The 22,539-nt window shown below is 38.8% G+C and overlaps 1 long non-coding RNA gene across 4 annotated transcripts; it reads left to right on the forward strand.

Moving 5' to 3' along the window:
- Positions 1-8,343: 8,343 nt before the first annotated feature.
- Positions 8,344-15,505, forward strand: LOC133728626 (uncharacterized). Of its 4 annotated transcripts, XR_009855930.1 has the most exons (6): positions 8,344-8,975; positions 9,830-9,880; positions 9,984-10,051; positions 10,912-11,278; positions 11,365-11,433; positions 12,304-12,440. It is a non-coding gene; the product is annotated as an uncharacterized LOC133728626 (long non-coding RNA). The 4 variants fall into 4 exon arrangements; XR_009855929.1 differs by lacking the exons at positions 10,912-11,278; positions 11,365-11,433; positions 12,304-12,440 and adding exons at positions 14,942-14,991; positions 15,193-15,505; XR_009855928.1 differs by having other exon boundaries at positions 10,912-11,433.
- The last annotated feature ends 7,034 nt before the right edge of the window (positions 15,506-22,539 follow it).

The raw sequence follows: 22,539 nt of genomic DNA on the forward strand, positions 1-22,539 counted from the left end.
CTCATCTTCTGCCAAAGGGTTGTAATCATCATCGTCACTGTCTTTTTCATGCTCTTGATAATCTTCACATTCATACTCCAACAACCCTCCAAATGTCTGCAAATAATCCATCTCATCAATATCTTTGATCCTCTCACCTCCCTCATATACACCACTGCTTCCTATAATGTTTGATCCTTGACCTAAGCTTGACTGAACATTTCCTTGGCTTGACTCCAACCCTAAACTTGATTGCCGTACACCACTTGAAACCTGCCCTAAACTTGAGTGACTTACACCACTTTGTTTCTGCTTTGAACTTGAAGAATACTCTAACAACTTCTGTTTTCCTTTGTCATTTCGACCAATGCCATAAGCAGTGCTTGCTTGAGTAGGAACACAGTCCTCAACCTCCCTAATTATTACGCCCTTGCTCCTACCAGGTCTTGGCTCATCAGGAAGTTCTGTAATTACACAAGTTGCCTTTTTTCTGGGCTCCTGCGGCAGCTCTTCTATCACGACACCGCTGCTTCCACCTTGATTGAAAAAAAAGTCTTCATACATGAAGACATCTTCATCTTCATCCCCAAATGCCTCATGCAGCTCCATGTGATCCAAGTACATAATAATTAGCCTCCAATGTGGCACTGCTGTACACATTGTAACTACATCCACATCAGTTTCCAGCTTCATGAACTCATCATCTTCACTGCCTACCTTATACCAATAGTCAATCCTTTGAGCAGCATAAGCTGGATTAATCCCCGTCACCATATTATCCACCTCTACAAGAGACATCCGATCTTTGTCGACGTTGTCATAGTAATCTGCCTTCCCGCCAACATATTTTTCTCCCCTTTTGCAGCCTCCATGCCAAACCTTCATTGTGAAATAGTCCGGATGTGCTGCAAAAGTCAGTTCCAAAAGTGAGTTAATAACCCTAACAGTAAATAACCTTTAGCCATACAAGTTCCCAAGTTCAAAATCCACTATTCAAACATACTTTTGCAGCAAAAACAAAAAACATAAGCTGTAAAATGTAAAGAATGTCCTCATAAAGTCTACACAACCAATTGGCTTGCCTCCATAAAGAGGTACAAGCCAAAACAGAAAGGGCCAAAAAAAAACAAAGGGTCCCCAGCACACATATATTCACATCTGCACTCACACATGGGAGACCCATCATCCATCATTATTTACTCTTTGCATTACTCTTTACTAGGACCACTCACACCATTAAGACCCAAATCTAAATATTAAAACCTCAACATCAGATTATACAAGGATATACAACAACAACTTGGTCAACCTAAGCCCTAAAACCCAATATTAAAACCCCCAATTTCAACAACCCAGCACGAAATACCACTACAAAGCCCCAATTTTTTTTTGAAGCCCTATAAATCAATTCCATCAACCCATATCATCAAAATCACAAACCAATCACTCGAAAGTGATATTTTAGAGCAGAAAACCCCAACTTGTCACGCCCCTGATTTTACACACATGAAAATCAGTATATATATAACCCCATAATTATATATGCGTGAACGTCCAGTCATCAATACAAAATACCTGAAATCTTTTTCCCTTAATCTTACACACATATTGATGCCCTGAACCCTCAAAGTTAATATACACTCGCACCAAAGAGTTATATATTACACAAGCTTACGAATTAAATTGTCAACAACAAGATAAACGTAAATGCTCCTCAGAGCTCACTACAACGGAAGTCCAATAATGATAAAGTCACAAAATTTGCTTCCTACCGGAAAGCTGCAAAGGCACTACCTCAGCTTCAGCACGATTATCCTAACCTGCAGGATTAACCCCTACACCGTTGGAATGGTGCACCGGGTTGCCACACAACAAACCCGGTAAGCTTTTGCAAGCCCGTATGAGTAACTCAAACCACACACAACTCACACCAATCACGAGAATAACTCACACGAATCACGTTTAAATTCAGTAAACAAAGCACGAGATAAACTCACTCAAATCACGTTTAAATCAATAAACAAATCACGGGATAAACCCACTCAAATCACGTTTAAATCAATAAACAAATCACGGGATAAACTCAATCAAATCACGTTTAAATGAATAAACAAATCACGGGATAAACCCACTCAAATCACGTTTAAATCAATAAACAAATCACGGGATAAACTCACTCAAATCACGTTTAAATCAATAAACAAATCACGGGATAAACCCACTCAAATCACGTTTAAATCAATAAACAAATCACGGGATAAACCCACTCAAATCACGTTTAAATCAATAAACAAACACGGCGGACAGACTAGAGCTCTAACTGATCGTATCCACTAACCCGGCCAAAGGCGTGGATTCCCGATTTTCCCACCCACGATCCTCAACTCGTAAGTTTTTGGACCCACGGTATAAATACCAAAACATTAAAGGAGTCACAGTGGACCCAAAATGTTACACGAATCTAAAATGAAAGATTCCCCGTAATTTATCCCTATCAATTACTCCCGGTAAAAACCCATATTTAAATAAACCACCCGCGAACTAAAGTGTTCCTCAAATACACAAATCACACGCTTTTCAAAACAAATCAAAATCAACATTTCCACAATCATTTGTTTTCCAAAAGTCACAACCCAAAACAATAAAAAGCATCATTTCATGCATATTGTTTCAAAATCCACAAACCACCAAAACATATATATTTCACGTAAATATATATATACGTAGTCATCCTCTCAGGAATGCCCACTAATACCAACTATAGTTTGCAGTTAACTAAATAACTCTCAAAACAGTATGGTGAGCCCGTTCGTGATATGAACTTCGTGAGATTACTCACCTCGAACTCCTGCTGTGTCTTCAATACAGAACCGAACCAAAACTATCACCAACAACTCGTCCAAATACTTCGTCAAGTACCTAATCACATACGGTTCCAACTTAGTAACGATTCACATTTGATTTAAGTTCGAAACCCCTGTTTTGAACTAAAATCCCCAAAGTGGCGCCAATCGAGGCAAAACCACATCCGAGACCTCCCCAAAGTCTCCGGAATACGTCCAGGATCAATGTGACCAATCCACAAGTCGATCGGACGCTCGAATCCTCACGGATCGAATAAATTCGCCGATATGAAACGGCAAATATCATAACAAATCCATTCGAACTCCAAAATTTGCATATTATATATCGAAACGCTCGTATCGACGAGTAGAGGACATATAATACCAGAAACAGTCCCATACATGGCCAGAACACCGCCGGAACGCCGCCACAGGCAGAGGCGCACCGCCGCCGGCCAAAACTCATTATTTCACAAAACTCCCAACATCAAAAAGCTTCATCTAAGCATGCATGTGAACTTTCATAACTGGATCGAAGTCAGAAAACAAGCTTAAGGGATCGAAAACTACCTCACAAGCCGTGAACAGTAATCCAATCCGAGTTGATCAAAGTTTCACGTGAATCGATCCAAACAACCACCAAGGATCGATCAAGGAGGCTGCTCTGAGCTTCCCAAGCTCAACTTGAAGCCCCGCCGACGTCGGAACAAGGATTTCCGACCGGGTCCGAAAACTCCAATCTGCACCGCCTTCTATCGCCGTCACCACCGAGAATCAGTGCTAGAGAACACCACAGGGAGGAGCGCACGGAGGAGGCGAACTGATCTGGAAAGTCTCGTCGCCGGAGATGGCCGGAGCTCGCCGGAAAAGTCGGGTCGGATCGACCGGGTCCGGGTCGGGTCAGCCGGATATCTTCGATTCTGAAGGTAGCAGCCGAGAGAAAAGAGAGAGAAAGGAAATGGTTTTTCCGGAAAAGGAAACTTATGAAAATAGTAAGTTTCTCCTTCGGGAAACTTCTATTTATACCAAAATGGAAATTCCTTCCAATGGCCATAACTTTCTCATACTAACTCCGATTTCCGCGTTCCACATATCCACGAACTCGTATCGACGCGCTCTACAACTTTCGTGAAGGAAGTTTTTGGAGAATCCCCCCTAAAGTCATACTTTTCGAATAATTAATTCGTCCGAAACACTTCCGCTCCGTCCACGAGCCACGAAACCGTCCAACAACCATAAATTAGATTCCGGAAATTCCTCGGAAAATAATTATGAATTTCCGGGGCATCACACAACTTTTTCGAACAAACCCTAGAAACCTAAACCCTAACAACCCAGCACGAAATACCACTACAAAACCCCAAATTTTTTTGAAACCCTATAAATCAATTCCATCAACCCATATCATCAAAATCACAAACCAATCACTCGAAAATGATATTTTAGAGCAGAAAACCCAAACTTTAAAACCCTAGCTTTTTCGAACAAACCCTAGAAACCTAAACCCCAACTCGATCGGATAACAAATGCGGCAAATCGGGCGCATTCGATACTCACCATAATCAGGGATGTCATCCTTCTCGCCTCCTACAACTCGAGGAACCCAGACGTCGCCGTCGTTCACCACCATAGCGCCACCTTTAGATGTCGGCCTCTATTTCAAATCGGGCTGCGATTCTTCTTCCCTATTGCACCCAAATTTCAATTTCTAGCTTCGGGTTTATGAATTTCGACGGGAACGCAATCAGATTTCTGGGTTTGTGGATTACGGGGTTGGGGTTGGGAGCAACGAACGGGAATTTTAATTTTGGGGTTTGTTTGAGGATTAGGGGTCTGGGGTCTGGGGTCTGGGGTCTGGGGTCTAACACCCGTAATAGAGGCCATGGGCATTATGGACATTTTGCTATTACGAAGGCTTACGTGGCGCTGAGTTGGCCAACATTTTATTGCCACATAAGCCTACAAACGGACCAATTCGACGGACTGTACCGATTAGAGTAAAATTGTGACATTAGGGACTTTTTAGATTAATTGAAAATATCAAAGACTGAAACGACGACCGACTTATAGTACAGGGACTAAACAAATTTTAGTCCTTAAATTTATAAAACATCGATGCATGCAACGTTTATAAAACATATTTCTTTAAACTAAAAATCTCGTGAAAACATACCAGCCCCGCTGGTTAAGAGAAATCGAACTAGCCCCGCTAGTCAAGTAATAATAAGAGCCCCTTAGGCTCTACCCTCGTCTACCACTCACACATAGATTGTGTGAGGAGGAGAACTAATAACCTCGACTACCACTCACGTGAGGAGGAGAATAAATCACCTCGACTGCCACACACAAACACAAAGTAAGTGAGGAGGAGACACTATAGAACGACCCCAGTATGGTGAAGAAAATAATCGAAAACCAGTAAATCCATAAATCCATAAAGCTTCCCCAATTTCTCACGAGAAAAATAAGTATATTCCAATGACGTGGCCCCGCATGCCAAAATATTCTCAAACTCATAACAAATAGGCAAGAAATAATCGATAACTATAATTCCATTGAAAATCTCATCTCCGATAATATTTCAGAATCTCAAAATCGACGAATAAAAATATAATATTAAATTCCGTAAATCACTTCGAAAAATAATTCGTCGAAACTCATATAAATCATAATTTCAAATAGTAATCATTTATCGGAGATAAACATCGAAAGCTCAACGTCCAAAAATAGTATCACGAATCCATTTCCCAAATCAAAATCGAGATAAATCATAATTAATCTCCGAAAATCAATTCATATTACCGAAAACAATTCATAAATCCAAATCCGAGCATAACAATTTCATATCCAAAATTCATATATATGGAAAACAATGCCAAAATTATAATCCAAAGCAAAATATTATGCTCGATAAATAAAATGATAAATCAATCAATCATCATTTAAGGAAAAATAATTGCATGCATCATTATTTAAAATAAAAGTCCACTCACAGTACTATTTAGGCGACCACGCATATGGGTTTCTTCGTCGAGCAGTAGCTCGGTATATCGCCATGTACACAATTATATTCCATGAATAACAATTCGACAATACGATTCCAAGATCAATCCTCTTAAGTCAACATCTCCATTTCCTTCTCCGATTCAACCCAAACTTTACCACTAACACCATTTCATTAATTTACAAGTTCTAGGGCAGATTCGAGAGAATCCGACGGTAGGATTCTCGTAAATCGATAACCGAAATTCTAAATTTTTAGAAATTCATAATTGATTCAAAACTCCTCCAATCTTCACCAAAATCACATTTATAAAATCTACAACTCATAAGAACTTAATCTAGCAAAAAACAGAAATTAAATCATTGTTCAAGCACCGCAAACACTGTTCACGCCCGGCAACCTCCACCTCCGGCCACCAAATTTTGGCAGTAGCTTCGTCTCAACCATCCAAACATCTTTCTCAGCTACCACAAGGTCAGAAAACACATGAAAATACCCGAAACTAAGCTCAAACAGTAAAACCCGATTTCCAAAAAGTACCCAGAAATTCAAACCTTCGATTCGTGCTCCACACTTCGAATCTGACCAAGAAACTTTGAGGGATGGTTGTATGATCCAAGAGCTCCAAGACCCAACAAGAATCGTCGCCGGCGGTGGCCGAAAACTCAAGTTTCGACCAAAAACCCAAGAAAACAGCAACACCGCCCTCTTCTTCTCCTTGCTTATGCATCAAAATTCGTCGCCGGATGAAGGAGTTATGGCCGGAAGAAGATGAAGAGGTCGGAGAGGGAGAGAAAATCGGGGAGAGAGAACGAGGGAGGAGAGAGAAATTCTGAGTTACCACAGTATCTCGCCCTATTTATAGAAAGTTACCATGAACAGTAACTTTAGTATTTTGGCCATAACTTCTACATACGAACTCCGATTTTTACGTACCACATATGCCCGCGTTCAGTTTAACATCCTCTACGACTTTCATGAATAAAATTTTCTCAAATTTTGACCCCAACAAAAAATCATCTTTTAGGGGCCCTAATAGGTCGAAACAGAGCCGAAAATAATAATAACTCTCGTTTACCGTCCGAAAGACCAGTAAAATGGTAATTTGAGATCCGGGACATAACACGACAGCTGTGATCAAGCGGTGGAAGTTTTGGATAGCTGAGATCCCACCATAGAATTTCCTTATTTTCTAAAATCTCATAACTTCGGAAAATCATGATAAATACCTCGGGTATCCGAAAATTTCCACGAACTCATCGTGTCGTGTATTTTATTATCCAGCACTTAAATCAAGAAGGATTTCACTTTGAGAAAATTTATGAAAATATTCTCGAGAATTTTGATAATTAATGAGATCGTAAATAAATAATTGGGAAAATTTTGCAAACAGTACACCAAGTAAAGGCCACTAATAATTCTTATACATAAAGTTCCAAACCAAACATTTCGGTACACGAAATCTGAAACTCGACCCACTATCAGTACACGACGTCAATTTTTGACACCAAAATGTCCATTATGCCCTCAGTTCTTTTTTTTTTTTAATAATTTTTTTTTCTGTTATTTTTTTTCCTTCGTTTTTATCTCTTTCTTCTTCCTTCTTTCGGGCTCACTCCCTCGCTTCCAACGCTGCCCTTGCCCTCCAATTGAACGCCCATTCCTCCACCCGAGAACATGTTCTACTCTAAATTGGTTCATTGCTCTTTCTTTTGATCTTAAAATTTTCTCACATCTTGTTCTTTTTTCAGAGTGCGTGTGCACCTGTGTTATCTTATTTTGGTGGTTGAGAAGTTAACAGAGGTGGGTGAGCTCGGGCTTCTTCTCACATGAAACACTAGGCCAATAACCTCAACATACAACAGTTTTTACACAACGAAAAAAAAAAAGATGTTGTGTGATGATGGAAAGTCAATCATACAACACGATTAAGAACCTCACGTTGTAGAAGACCATAAAATTTTTGATGTTTTTATGTAGAAGGTGATTGCACAACACTGATAAGAATATTTTGTTGTGTGAATGATAAAAAAAATAGCGGCAGATTTCCCTCCTACCTTCACTCAAATTTGGCTCCAAATTCTACCTCACATGCACTAATTTTTACTACATAGTACAACAGTTTGCTTGTTTCTGTTGTATGAGTGTAACTTGTAAAATGTCATACAACAGTGTTTAGCCTTGTGTTGTCCAAGTGAGGGAAATGTAGGTGGCAAGATTTGGATGTGCCCCAAAATGACAAAATTTTGCTTGAAATGTTGGTTACTTGTGTGATAATTTTAGGTTCTTACAACGTAATGATATATTTATATTGTCTGAATGCTATCTACGCAAAAACTGATTTTGTGATTGTACATAGGCAGGAGTTTTCCCTCTCAGACTCTCAACTCAAATTTTATATGTAGATAATCCGACAACAGAATTTGATTTATCTGTTGTATGAGTCATGAGTAAAAAAAATAAAAAAATAAAAAAATCTATATGCGTCCCAGAAGAAAGAGAGATAGAAGCACCCCCAACCAATATTCATTTTTCGTCTTCGACACTTCGTCAAAATATAGCAAAACTTCTTCTCATCCCTCCTGTCTCACTCTCGTCTTCTCTTCATTCTCTTCTCTCCTAGAAATCTCAACTATATCCTTCAACATCGCGCTTTGGGAATTTCTCTCTCTCCAGAGTCCAGTCCTCATTGTCCCTAATTTCACTTCTCTCTCTGCAAATCAACCCTAAATCTTCCATCTCTAAACCCTCAATGGAGCCGACACCTTCTTCTACCAAATCCAATCACAGCCACCAAAACCCCATAACCCAGCCATCAACTCCAGTTCTTAAAAGCCTACCCGTCACCAAACCCCAAGTCAACCCTAAAAGAATCTCTGTCGGAGCACCCGGACGAATTCTTCGCTCGAATCCAAGACTAGAAGCTAAAGAAGAAGGCCTCCACGTTCCTCTTGGCCCCAATTGATGCCTCTAGAGAGAGCCTCCTCACGGCTCATCGATTACTCAGTACGTCTCTTTCTCGAAATGGATTAATTTGGTTGTTTGTTTTGACAGTGGATGGTACGAATCAGTGTTGTTATCAGGTATTGCGCTGTGGAAGATCGGAGTTCATTCGTTGCTTTTCAAGCCAATACCAGTGTTGTTATCAGGTATATTGTTCATATCCCAAGTTTCTTCCTTACAATTTCAATTTCAATTTCTGTATTAACGGGTTCTATATTATCTTCTTTGCAACTTTATATGATTTCTAATTATTTTCTGACAGTATGTTAGGAGATTAGTTGGATATAGTATGTTTGGGATATTTCATAAGTCATCGAATACATGCCTTGTGTTGGGATGCCCTATACACCTATTGTTTTTCAGCTTTTCACACCATTGTTGATGTCTCTCTGACAAGTTAACCCAAATTTTATCATTAGTTCAAAAATTCTCACCAGAGGTATTGGTTAGTTCAGTTTAGGGCATGCATATTCCTTTCTTTCTGGAGTTTTTGAAATAAATGGCCCTTTTTGTTTTGGTAATCTTGTAAGACCTACAACCCTCAGCAAAGCATGATTGTATTTCTACTCTTTTAATATAATCTATTACATATGGAAGTGAAGATATAGTATAACCGATTCCTAATGAATCTTAGTCAGAGGACAAATTAAGTGGCATTTAGATTTACATGTAAATACTGTTATTGTCATATCAATTGCTTCAAGATATAATACAACCCTTTAGTCCCTTCTCCATGGTTATAACTTGAAATTATATAACCTGGAATGTAGTAATCAGATTCACATCAAGATTATATAATTTCATCTTAAGCTGTGTATAAATGTTGCTGCTGGCCTATATATATATATATTAACACAAGTGCTAAATTTGTTAATGTTCTGCTGGCTCTTTTTATTTCTAACTTTGAAGTATAGTTTCTGATGATAAGCAGATTGGTTTGGTTAATATATACATATAAAGAATGAATGTGGTTAATAAGACTACTTGGTGTGGTTTGCAGCTTGGTCTGAGATGCAGAACATGACGTTGCCAGGTTAAAGGCTGCATGCAGGTCATTCCTAACACCTATTGTCTATGAAACTGATACTTATACTACATGTCTATGGTTGTTGCACTAAAATCGAACTTTCTTCTATTCCAAAATTGGAATGCAGATAATCATAGTGTGCATGTCTTGACACGGTCTAGATCAAAGGCTGAGTTAATTGTTCCGGGTAAGAAGGTATTGCCTACTTAGTTAATTAAATCCAATTTTGCAAACTCTTGGAGTAACTACTCATTAGAGATAGGTTAATAGTTTGGAAGGATGCGAAATTGGTCTTACCCCTCCCAAGAAACCACAAAAAGCAATGGAAGAATACCTTTTCTTTTTCCTCTAAATTTGTTACAAACGGTTATAAATGTTCTAGTCCAACCCTCATATAGTGTGGTAAATACTACTTAATTAAGTTGAAGATTTCTGATTAATTTGCATCATATATGATGGTTTTTGAATTTTAGGATCACTGACCAAAGGCTATGGCAACTTAGAGAAGTTACGATTATGTTTTCCTTCCAGTACTCAATAGTCATTGAGCCTACTACTAATATGTTTCCCTTCCAAACAGTATGTATTATTGTTTCATGCTTGACATGACATCTTTGGTTATGTTTCTCATTAGTGTTAGTATAGAGCTTGGTTGTTCCTTAAGTTACTGGTTCTGGTAATTTCTGTTGCTCTCATATATGTCCTCATTGGGTTCAGTTTTGTGGGTGTACATGTTAGTGTCAGTGCATAGAGTTGAATTGCGCTTGATATGCATTCTGGAGTTGCTTACTAATAGCTTAAGGCTTTAGGCTTGGAAGGATCATAGACGAGTAACACAAACAATTTTCGATTGGAATTGGAATGTTGTTAATCTACCACACTATTATATAAGTACACAAATTAAAATTAACACCAAATTTAACTTCCAGAAAACTCTTGGTTTCTTTGTTAAATGTCACTGCTTTTATTTTTCTGGTAATATGAATCTAGTCTTGTCTGTTCCTTCTTTTTAGATAATTTGGTTACATACGTGAATGTTTTCTTGCTATTTGTAGTCGGGAACTTTCCAGGAATCATAATTGCAGAGGAGCCAGAGTGGAAAGATAGCATTCGAGGTTCAATTGGTGTTGTAAATTTGGCTGGAATGCCCATTAGTACAAGATGGACTTCTGTGGTTTACTACCTTTACCTTTCTTTTGGTTATCCTACCTGTCTTTTTACAGTAAGTAGTGACAATATGAAAAGAAGTTCTCGATAACTCTTGTTTTGTTACTTTATAGTAAGCATACAGCAAGTACTCATTACAGATATAGAGATGGTAAAAGAAATTAGCATGCGTACATCTTTGAGCTTGGGGATTTTCTTTTATCTATCTAAGGACCGCTAGCCACTATTCGACCAAGGCATTCTAGCTTCAAATGGGTCAGTTTGGTCTTACCAGTGGAAGATTTTTAGCTTTGCATCACATCTGCCTTGTTTTTATTTTTCTCTGACTTTGGGATCCATAGTATGGTAGGCCTCATGTGAGCTGTACCCGTCCCAAGCCTCCCAGAAAGGTCCCCAAGTCACCTCATAAGGTAATTTTTTTCCCAGATCTTTTACCTTTTTACTTTCGTGTTATGAATCTGTGCATAGATTTGTGGAGAAAACCCATTAGGATTCACTAGGAATGCAAATAAGTTAATTTGTTTGTGTATATGAAGATCAAAGTAGCTGAATCCAAGGATCAAGTTTGTTCCTTTTGCACATTTTTGTGGTGGAAACCCATTAGGAGTCACAAGGAATGAAAATAAGTTATTCTATTAGTTGAGCAAAGTAGCTGAATTAGCTGAATCTGAGGGTATAGTCATGTCTTTTTAGATGTAGTATTTGAGGAAACACACAGAGGGCAAGTAGTTTTGATTTGATTGCTCTTGAGTGGTTTTGTTTTCAGTTTGGGATTTTCGTCAATTGGGCTTGTGCTTATATTTTTTAATACTATCAAGCAATTGGCAAGGGATTTGTAGTCCGGCATACTAAGTTTACAGAGAATTACAGGCTTTACTTCCGCAGTCATTTTATCCAAGGGTGTGATTCCTGTTCTTTCTCTTCGCTCTTCTCTTTTTGACAAGTTGCACTATATAATGGTGAATTATGAAATTCTATAGTGCTATAGCATCTGGGAAGGTTGGGAAGTAATAAAATTTGGCAGATATGTTGGGATATTTCTAATTTTTTACTTGCAAGTTAATTTATTCAAGTATAATCTCCCAGCAATGTTGTTTCACAACATAGACATGGTCAATTATCATGTGCAGTTTAGTGATATATCAAGAGATAATGCATTAAAAAAAAGGTATAATCCATATTTTTCTTTGTTAGCAAAGAAATATGTGCTTCCTATAAAAGAAAATTGATTTGGAGGTTTTGTATGTGTACTGATCATTTATTTTCCTTCTGGTTTGCAGGTTGGAAGTAGTTCTTTTGTTCATAGTGTACCTTGCTTATGGATATGATGATGGCAGTGCTCTATCATACATTCTAGCTTCTTACAATGACCAGTTGGTTCATGACACTTTCTTGGCTTTTTGCTCCCTATTTGTTCAACCCATGCTGATAGGAGCATTTTAATGCGACGTTTTACTTGTTTTTCCCTACATTTTCTGCGCCATTTCCTTGAAAAATCCTTGTTTAGGAAAGTTTCCATTCTTTGATTGGGAAAGTTCCTATTTGTGTAAAGTTTCTATTTTCGTAGTTTTCATTTCTCATTTCTGGCAAGTTTCCATTTTCAGTTTAGGAAAGTTTCTATTTCTCATTTTTAGTAACTTTCTATTTTTCATTTTTAGTAAGTTTCTATTTTTCAAATTAGGAAAGTTTCTATTTTTCTTACTAGTTTCTATTTTCAGGACCTCCGAGCTAAAAAGTGGAAATGAACACACGAATGGAAAGAGGAGCTTGCGAACGTCAAGGGGAACAAAAATGAAGAACATTGGACCACACATTTGAGCAGAAATGAAGAAACAAGCTTTCCTAGTGCAACCAGGAAACCCTGCGAACTGGAGGAGAGCTTACCAATGAAGTTTCCAACGCAACTATGAAAAGAAATGAAAGAAATGAAGTGTTTTGCGTTGGAAAATATGAAGACTTGAAGATGAAGCAACGTGGCCCAAGAACTCTCAAGAATGAAGTGGGTTTTCGGCAAAATGGACCAAGGCCCATCTAAGCCCATGACACTAGGGTTTGTGACGCAAACCCTAACCCTAGAGATGTTTTGCCGTGAAAACCAAAGAGAGAAACAAGGAGATGGCGTGAGAATCAAGAAGAACCTAGAAGATTTCGGTTGAGATTTTCTAGGGCTATTTTTATGGAAAGAGATTTACTTGGAGACAAACCCTAGAAGATTGCCGTCCAAGTCAAGAGAAACCCTAGAGGAGTTGCCGTCCAAAATGAAGAGAGAAACTAGGGTTTTGCCGTGGGAAAAATCAGAAAATAAAAAGAGATTTCGATGAAGATTTTTGAGGGAGAAATAAAAGGAAAGAGAAGATGTGTTGAACACAAAAAGCTCCCAAAAGGTGACTAGATTCATTCCTAGAATCTCTAAAGGAGTTTTGGCCGAAATACAAGAGATAAAATCAGATTATTGTCATGGTATTTCGGCAAGAAAATCAAGGGAAATATTCTAGGAAATTATGTGATTGGTTGAGACACATCATAGGGCTTACTTGGCAAGATTTCATTGGAGGGAATTATGTGGAGTTAACAAGAATTGCCGTGAGTTTCTCTAGGGTTTTACACGGCCTTGGAGACCAAGAAGCCGTCCCCTATATATTCCTCTCTTCTCTCAACGTCAAGGGTTCCCATTTTTTGCGTTTTACAACTTTAGAAAAAAATCAGAAAACTCTCTCTAGCTTAGCCGTGTTCTTCTCCATCCTCTAGGGCAACCACGAAGTTCAAGCAAGGCCAAGGAAGAAGAGGACAAGCCGTGCACATCATCCATCACCATCCTTGAAGATTGCTTTCGAAATTCAAGAGACCATTCATCCCATCTCCATCTCTTGGTGTAATCCGATTCTCCTTGTAACCTTTGCTTTGTAATTTTCGTTGGTTATGCCCTAGTTGACACATGTGTTTGAACAAGTTTCGAATTCTGAAATTCTATGATTAATTGTTAATTTTCAGATTCATGTTTTGCGATTTATGGTTGCTTATGTGTGAGTGTTTGATTAAATTTGCATGATAGATAACTTTTGTATTTTAATCTTATGTGGTTGCAAACACCTAGGGTTTTTATGTAATTGGTGCTACGAATTTAAGAACATGAATCAACTTTTTGGTTTTGTGTTCTTGAATCAATAAGTAGTAAAGGTTTTGTACAAAAACCGAATTTAATCAAAGAAGATTGCAATTAGGTGGACTTTTTCATACTAAGTTGCACATTTGAATTGATAGCCTTTCTAGGTGCTTATTGCGTTAAACATGTATGATTGACTAGCTTTCTAGGGCTTGAATGCATGTTTGATAGGATTAGTCTATGTGCTTTCACTTAGATTAATTAGCGTTGAAAGTAAAATATGGGAAATTGTTTGCTTTGAACGTTTCACATGATCAATTCCTCTTGCATGACTATGATGAACAATGATGAACTTGGATTAATTTTAATCATATGTTTCGATTTTGATCTTTGTTCTTGCATTCCATTTATATTTTTATGTTTTAGCATTTTAATTATTTTGTTAACTTAGTTTAATTTTCAGAAAAACCAAAATCAAAAACCCCCTTTTAATTCGTAAATAATGTGCATATGTGTAAATATTATACTTTGTTTTAATTTTAATTGTTTAATTGTTTGACAATGACAGGTGTACCCTCAATCCCCGGAATAGAACGATCCCTACTTACTTATACTACTAATGACATTTCAGGGTTAAATTATGCGCTTGCTTTGAGCGTATCACATGCCCATCTGGGTTTGAGTGGCAGAAGTAAGTGTCTTAAGAGGATTCCTATCCTTTTAAGGGTTTCAAAAGAATCCCATTTTGGGCAGTTTGGTAATCAAATCTGGGAGTTAACACTGAGTACTAATGGAATTGATATATTTGTCTTAAGCTGAAAGATTGGTGGGCATTTGGGTGGAGTTTGCTTAGTCTGCGTTACGTGTAAGTGATCTTCATCTTAGTTGGTGTTTGCTTTTCAATTACTGATCATGGTTTATTGAATAGCTCCATGTATTTCTATATCTATAATTAAGCGTACATATATATAAAATTTTACTCATTAGTTAATGATTCATTGTACTTGAAGGTAGTTCAATTCTGCTCTTTTGTTTGACTCTAAAGTTAGATGTTTACGGTGTGCAGGAAATTAAAAGAACTTTTTGTTTCTGGGGAGCGCAAATGTTTCCAAAGATTGATTGGAATACTATTGCAGTTGAGATTATTGATTTGCTGGGTATTTGAAAACAGAGAGATAAAGTCATTTATATGAGATATTGAAAGCTTGGATGAAGTGAAGAAGAGGTTCAAGGAAGAGTAGCTGTTCAGCCTTTAGTGATATTGTTCTCAATGTTGTTCTTGTGTTTTAATGTATGAATGATTGAGAAATACTATGTTTATGGTACATTTGATGCTTTAATGTATGGATTGGAGTACTTGAATTGATGAATTGCATTCAGATTTCTTTCTAATATGGATCGATACTATTATTTAGATAACAATGGAGTATTAATTATGCAAAATTCGGATTATTACATAATAATCAAGCAACAATTCACACAACAGACTTCTTATAACACACCAAAATTTAGTTGTGTGAAATTAAATTATACAACAGTCATAGTCTAAAAACTGAAGTGGGAGGAGCAATCACACAACAGTAAAATTCAAAGGCATGTTGTCTGACGAGCTTAACCAACAACAGTTTGAAAACAAGTTTTGTTGTCTGAAGCATGCACTTGCCACGCATAGCGTGGCTGCGCAGCAGCTCTGCCTAGCATCTGTCGAGGGAAGGCACAACACTTATAACAAAAATATGTTGACTGTTTTTATGTCATACAACGGTGCAGCACCGTTGTGTGATTTTTCATCACACAACGCTCCGATACACAACGGAGATCGTCCAAATCACACAACGATTTTGGTCCGTTGTCTGTTAGCTTTTTTGGCCTAGTGAAAACAGAGGTGGGTTTCGTGGAGCCGGAAGAAGGGAGAAGAAAGAGATAAAAATGAAGGAAAAAAAAAATAACAGAAAAAAAAAATTATTAAAAAAAAAAAAGAACTGAGGGCATAATGGACATTTTAGTGTCAAAAATTGACGTCGTGTACTGATAGTAGGTCGAGTTTCAGATTTCGTGTGCCGAAATGTTTGGTTTGGAACTTTATGTATAAGAATTATTAGTGGCCTTTACTTGGTGTATTGTTTGTGAAATTTTCCCTAAATAATTTGGCGAACGATCTCAATTGAAGCTCGATAAATTTTTTAGAAAATTACTCACAAGTGTCATTTTAAAACTTTAATTAGCTATAAAGCCACCTAATTTTTCTTGTACACATAAGGCCATTTGCATATCCAAATGATTTATTTTCTGACAATTTTACCCTTTCACCGAACAAACCCAATTCCTTCCGGCTTTACATTACACACCTATCTCTTTTACAGATCTATCTGTCTCCTCTCTCTCTCTTTTTCTCGCCGGAGCCGGAGCCGGAGTCTTATCCCTACCTCTCCTCTTATCCTCTAATGGTGACGGCGAGGCCTCGGCTACTCCCCCTGGTTGTCCGACGAGCTTCCCTACGCCGACTCGCCTTACTGCCTTGTGCTCCTCGGCTCCGTCGTCTCCATGTTCCTCGGTGATCGCTGCAATTACAGATTGGAGGTGACTGCAATTGCATCTTGATGAAATTTATGAACACAGAAAAGGTGAGACATGTAGTTCTTGCTGCTCTCGGATCCTTCACTGGAGATAGGTTTCGAGGATCTCTATGACCGAAACGAAACGTTTCATCTCCTCAAGGCGGTAGTTGAGCTCGGCCTTGTGAGCCCTTATAAGACCCCGGAAATTCGTTATTAATTTATAATGGTTTCCGGGAATTAATAAAGTGCTCGTTGTACGATTTCGTGGTTCGAGGGTGGAGTGGAATTATTTTCGGACGAATAATTATTCGAAGTGCACGTTTTAGGGGGTTACGAAGTTTGACTTTTTATACGTTTAGATTCTGTGAGAACTTTCTTCACAAAAGTTGTAGAGCGCGTCGATACGAGTTCGTGGACATGTGGAACGCGGAAATCGGAGTTCGTATGAAGAAGTTATGGCCTTCGGAAAAAGTTTCCATTTTGGGATGGCATGATTTTGGCAACCGCGTTATGTTGAGGGAAATGAGTATGATTTCCTGGTTGTGCCATTGAGGCAAAGGAATAGTGATCTAATAGATTGTGGGGACGTAAAATGAATTGAGAGACAGAGCATGTGGGTTTTTAGTTGGGTTGAAATTGTTGAGCATGTTATTGATTAATTTGAACTTGACGTTTTATTGTGATAATTGCATATTGTTTTTGTTAAGCTAAGATGGTGAAAGCATGTATTTTGTGGAATTAAATGTTGTTGCTTTAATTATCTCACGAGCTGAGAAATTATAAGCATGAGTGACGTGAGTCACTTTAAATGAGTTTACTCATACGGGCTGAAAAGCTTACCGGGTTTGTTTTGTTCATTCCCGGTGCACTATTCTATGGTGTAGGGGTTTTTGTGCAGGTTTGATTATCGTGTGATCATTATCAAAGCTGAGGTGTACGTTCGATGGCGTGGACGTGGAAGAGTGCTCTTAGTTTTAAGTCTTCCGCTTGGTAGTGAGTTGTGGTGGGTGTGTTTACTTATTGAATTGTCATTCAGTTTGGTTTGTAAACTATCTGTAGTGTAATATGTGACTCTAAAGAACGAGTCGGTATTGACATTGTGAGTTCAGTTTGTTTGTTGCTTAGTTTAAATGAAAAATTTTCTATATGTGTTTTCTTGTGTTTGTTCTCGCGTTTCGGATTTGAATTTTCTTTATTCAAAATTCGGGGCGTGACAGTTTGGTATCAGAGTGTAAGGTACATATTTGGTGATTGTCAGTACTACCCGAGTGATGGCCCGTCTGCAGTGGATCCCCATCTGATGCTCTTCAGTATTGATATAGTCATTGGGTATGTGGAGTGATAGGTGTCGTCTAGAACGTTAAGTCATCAGAGCATAGGTCGGCTCTGTAAGTGAAGTGTAGCAGCTTTGAGTAGCTTCTTTGAGTTGTAATCTTTTGAGGAATGGGAACCTCTGGATTAAACTCTGGTGGTGTGGTCGAGGATGGTTTTCATGGAAAATCGTATCCTTTTGTGCGGAGTAGTCGTTTGGTTGTTGGGGTCATAGCGTTTGACCTATGCTTGTATGTAAAGTTGGTACAAGTATTTGACCAGTAGTTGTTGTGCCTTCCTAAGTTGGATTGGCAGAGGTATTGGGTGGAAGGTGCTTATCAGGGGATAGTCATCTTGTTTAATTGCGTGGTGTCTTAGTGGACCTTTTTCAGCATACTATTATGTGTTTAAGGTGAGTCCGAGGTATCTATGCTGACCTTGTGTGTGGTTTGAGTTCTTGGTATGGTATTGAGAATGATTGTGGAATGCTGCTTCTCTGATTTTTGTTGTAGTAGAGGTTTCAGCATTGCTGATTTTGTTTGTGGAATGCTTTGTGATGACTTATGTCACGCCCCGGATTTTGAATGATAAATTCAAATCCGAAACCTGAATAATTACAATTACAAAAAAAACAAATCTCGAAACTTCGAGTTCATTATTACAATTCACTCTCACAATATATTATAAAGCTCAAATGAGCATAACACACCTCACAACTTACAATTGTTGTAAAACTCTAACAATTGCTCTAACCGCACGATCACCGTCCTGGTTCTCCTGTCCTGTAGGATTACCCGCTACACAATTTGAATAGTGTACCGGGAGTTGCAACAACACAAAACCCGGTAAGCTTTTTACAGCCAGTATGAGTAAACAAGAAAGAACTGTTGATTTATTAGATTTCAAGACTACCACAAACCCACGTTACTTTCTCACTCTCATATATATATATAGACACTTATGAGTTACTCTCAATTTAGCTCATAAGATCACTCACTCTCATATATATATGTAGACACTTATGAGTTACTCTCAATTTAGCTCATAAGATCCCTCACTCTCATATATATATATAGACACTTATGAGTTACTCTCAAATTCGCTCATAAGATTTCCCAACATTTGGTAGACAGACTCATATATATATATAGACCCTTATGAGTTACTCTCAATTTCCCTCATAAGGTTACCATATATATATTGACACTTATGAGTTACTCTCAATTTCACTCATAAGGTCACTCCACATTTGGCAGACAGACTAGAGCTCTAACTGAACGTAACCACTCGTCCGGCCACAGACGTGATTACGATTTAATACTATTAATAACCACCAGCCCGGTACGAGAGCGTGATTCACTAATAGATGCCATGGTCACCTCGTGACCTAGTGATCTCCACAGATCACAACAATTTATTGTTCCTCAACAATAAAACTCAACACCTCTCACAATATATTGTTTCTCAACAATAAACTCAATATCTCTCACAATATATTGTTTCTCAACAATAACTCAACACAACTCCAACAATACATATTATTTCACGTAATAATATATATACAGACATTCACACAGGAATGTCTAGTAACACCAACAATAGTTCATATGATTGCAACAAAATAAAGCAATTAATTGTATTGGGTTCGTAATATGAACCACGTGAGGTTTACTCACCTCGATAATCCCGCTGCGTCTTCAATTCAGCTCAAAATACGATCCACAATCGTCCACCAACTCAAACCGTCAATCACCTAGTCCAATAATGATCTTGACTTAGCCAACAACTCAAATATGTAATTAAACGACGATCCAACGCTCAGATTCAAATTAAACGATGATCCAACGGTCGGATCTGAATTTAATGATGATCCAACGGTCGGATCCTCACGGATCGCCTTTAGGATCATCCTCCAAAATTATCACGAAGATCCAACGGTCAGATCTTCCTGAATCGCCTTTACTAACATCTCCACAAAATTATATGAAAATCCGACGGTCAGATTCTCACGAATCGCCTTCCGAATCACTATTTCTCAATTATACGAAGATCCAACGGTCGGATCTTCGCCCGTGACCTCACAAGGTCACCGGGACAGTCATACGATCAACATATCCAAAATTGAAGCAAAACCGATGGTCAGATCTTCACAGATCGTAAACCGAAGATAAACGTAAAAACGTTAAATAGTAACGTCAAAACGTAAATCCACTATTTATCAACTTTTTCTAACATGACCATGTTATATATCAAAACGCTCGTATGGATGCATAGATCATCGCCTAGATAATGAAAACTCGAAATATGGTCTGATGCGCCGCCACAAGCGGTGGTCAGTGGGCGGTCAACGCGGCGGTCAACGCCGGTCAACCACCTCAGATGGCAAAGTGACCAACTACAAACTGGTTCAAAATGAAAGGGTGATCGACTTCCATACCTGGAGCTAAGTCTGGTTTGGCCTAGATCGTCCTAGATCAAGCGTTGAAGTTGGATTAATCTCGTGCGTCTGATCAGATTCAGATTAAATCAGGGACGTCGAAAAAGTCAAACCATGATCTAGCGTTCTATACACAAAATCGTGATGAAAGGCTTACATGGGGATAATCAGGGGGAGGAGGAGATCACGAAAATGGGGAGGATCGGCCCGTGCAACGCCGGAAAAGTGGTTTTCCGGTCGGGTCGGGTTCTAGCTTCGGGGGGGGCTTCGATCTCCATCTGGGGGCAGCGGCGGGGCAAGGCGGTGGCAGGGAACGGCTGGGCGGCTCGAGGCGACCTCGGGGAGGGCCGGGTCGTGGCCGGAGGACGAGCGACGGCGCCGCTGGCGTCGGGTCGGGTCGGCGGGTCGGCAAGCGTGGGGAGGGTTTTGCGCGAGAGAGAGAGAGAGAGGGGGGGACTATTCCGCAAAAAAAGGAATTTTTTGTCCTTGAATGAAAAATAAAATCAGAATTTTCCTATTTATAGAAAATTCCCAATTTTCAAAAATTCATAACTTAATCATACGAACTCCGAATATTGCGTTCCACATGTCCACGAACTCGTATCGACGAGCTCTACAACTTTCATGAAGGAAGTTTTCCCAAATTTTGAACGTATAAAAAGTCAACTTTGTTGACCCCCTAAAAACGTTCGTTTTCGAAAATAAAATCGTTCGAACTAATTCCACAACTTCTCCGAGCCTCGTACTCGCTCCCACTATCGTGAAATCATTTCTAAAAATCCACGGAATTTAATTTGGATTTTCCGGGGTATTACAGTCTACCCTCCTTAAAGAAATTTCGTCCCGAAATTTGAGCGTAAGTCAATTCCTCTCGATTAAGGTTGACCTAACCATAGAATCTCCATCTCTTCCAAATCTGTAGTAATCTACAGAGCCACAATCCTTTGTATAAAAATACATTCCTATGGCCACTAAATCCTTTCATCACAAACGTAAACTCACACAACAACTGCTCAACAACACTCCACATCACATACACAAAATCGTCACATGGATCATCTCATAGATCCTCACATAGATCTTCACATAGATCATCACATAGATCATCACTCTGTACTGGCATACAAGCACAGTAAACACTCCCACAAAGTGTTTCGCTACTCAATTAGCATCACGGTAAATCTCCATAGTAAAACTTAAGCATGCACCACTCTTCACAACCATAGAGATGCATCACTCAAAACAAATCATCCCCAAAAGCACGCCAATAAATTATGTCATCCAATGATGATGACTTGGGCTTGCTCAATCCTTGGGCTAAGCACTAGGGCTGGCCAATTGGGCCTGAAGAAATCGGACCATCCACATTTCGAACCGGCCCAAACCACTTTGGGTTTAACATTTGGGCCTACTATTCGGGCCGAACAATTGGGCTTACCATTTGGGCCTACCATTTGGGCCTACCATTCGGGCTTACTATTTGGGCTTACTATTTGGGCCTACCAATCGGCCCACCAACTTCCAGCTCGGCTACGGTATGAAATTGTACATACCGTATATACGTATGCATACCGTACAGATCGTATATACGTATGCATACCGTACAACTGTATATTCGTATGCATACCGTACAGACCGTATATACGTATGCATACTGTACAACTGTATATAAGTATACATACCGTACAGACCATATATACGTATGTATACCGTACATACCGTATATACGTCCGTATATCAAGCATATACGAGATCCAAAAATATTTGTAAGAGGTAAGGTTCGAACTCCCGACCTCAAACACGAAGGTTTTGCTCCCAACCACTGAAGCAAGAGCTGCCTTCATTAATATATGCTCACGTGTTATATTTATTATGTCATAAGCGACATAAATAAAATAACGGGGGAGGCAAGGTTCGAAACCTTAACCTGCTGCACAAGGGCTTTGCCCACCAACCACTGGAGCACAAGCTGTGCTTAATATAATGTGTACAAATGTTTTACTTATTATGTCATAAGCGAACATAATAAAAATAAACGAGAGGCAAGGTTCGAACCTCTGACCTCTTGTACATGAGCCTTGCTCTTCAACCACTAGAGCACCAGCTG

This window comes from Rosa rugosa, chromosome 2 (genome assembly GCF_958449725.1).
Source record: "Rosa rugosa chromosome 2, drRosRugo1.1, whole genome shotgun sequence".
NCBI lineage: Eukaryota > Viridiplantae > Streptophyta > Magnoliopsida > Rosales > Rosaceae > Rosa > Rosa rugosa.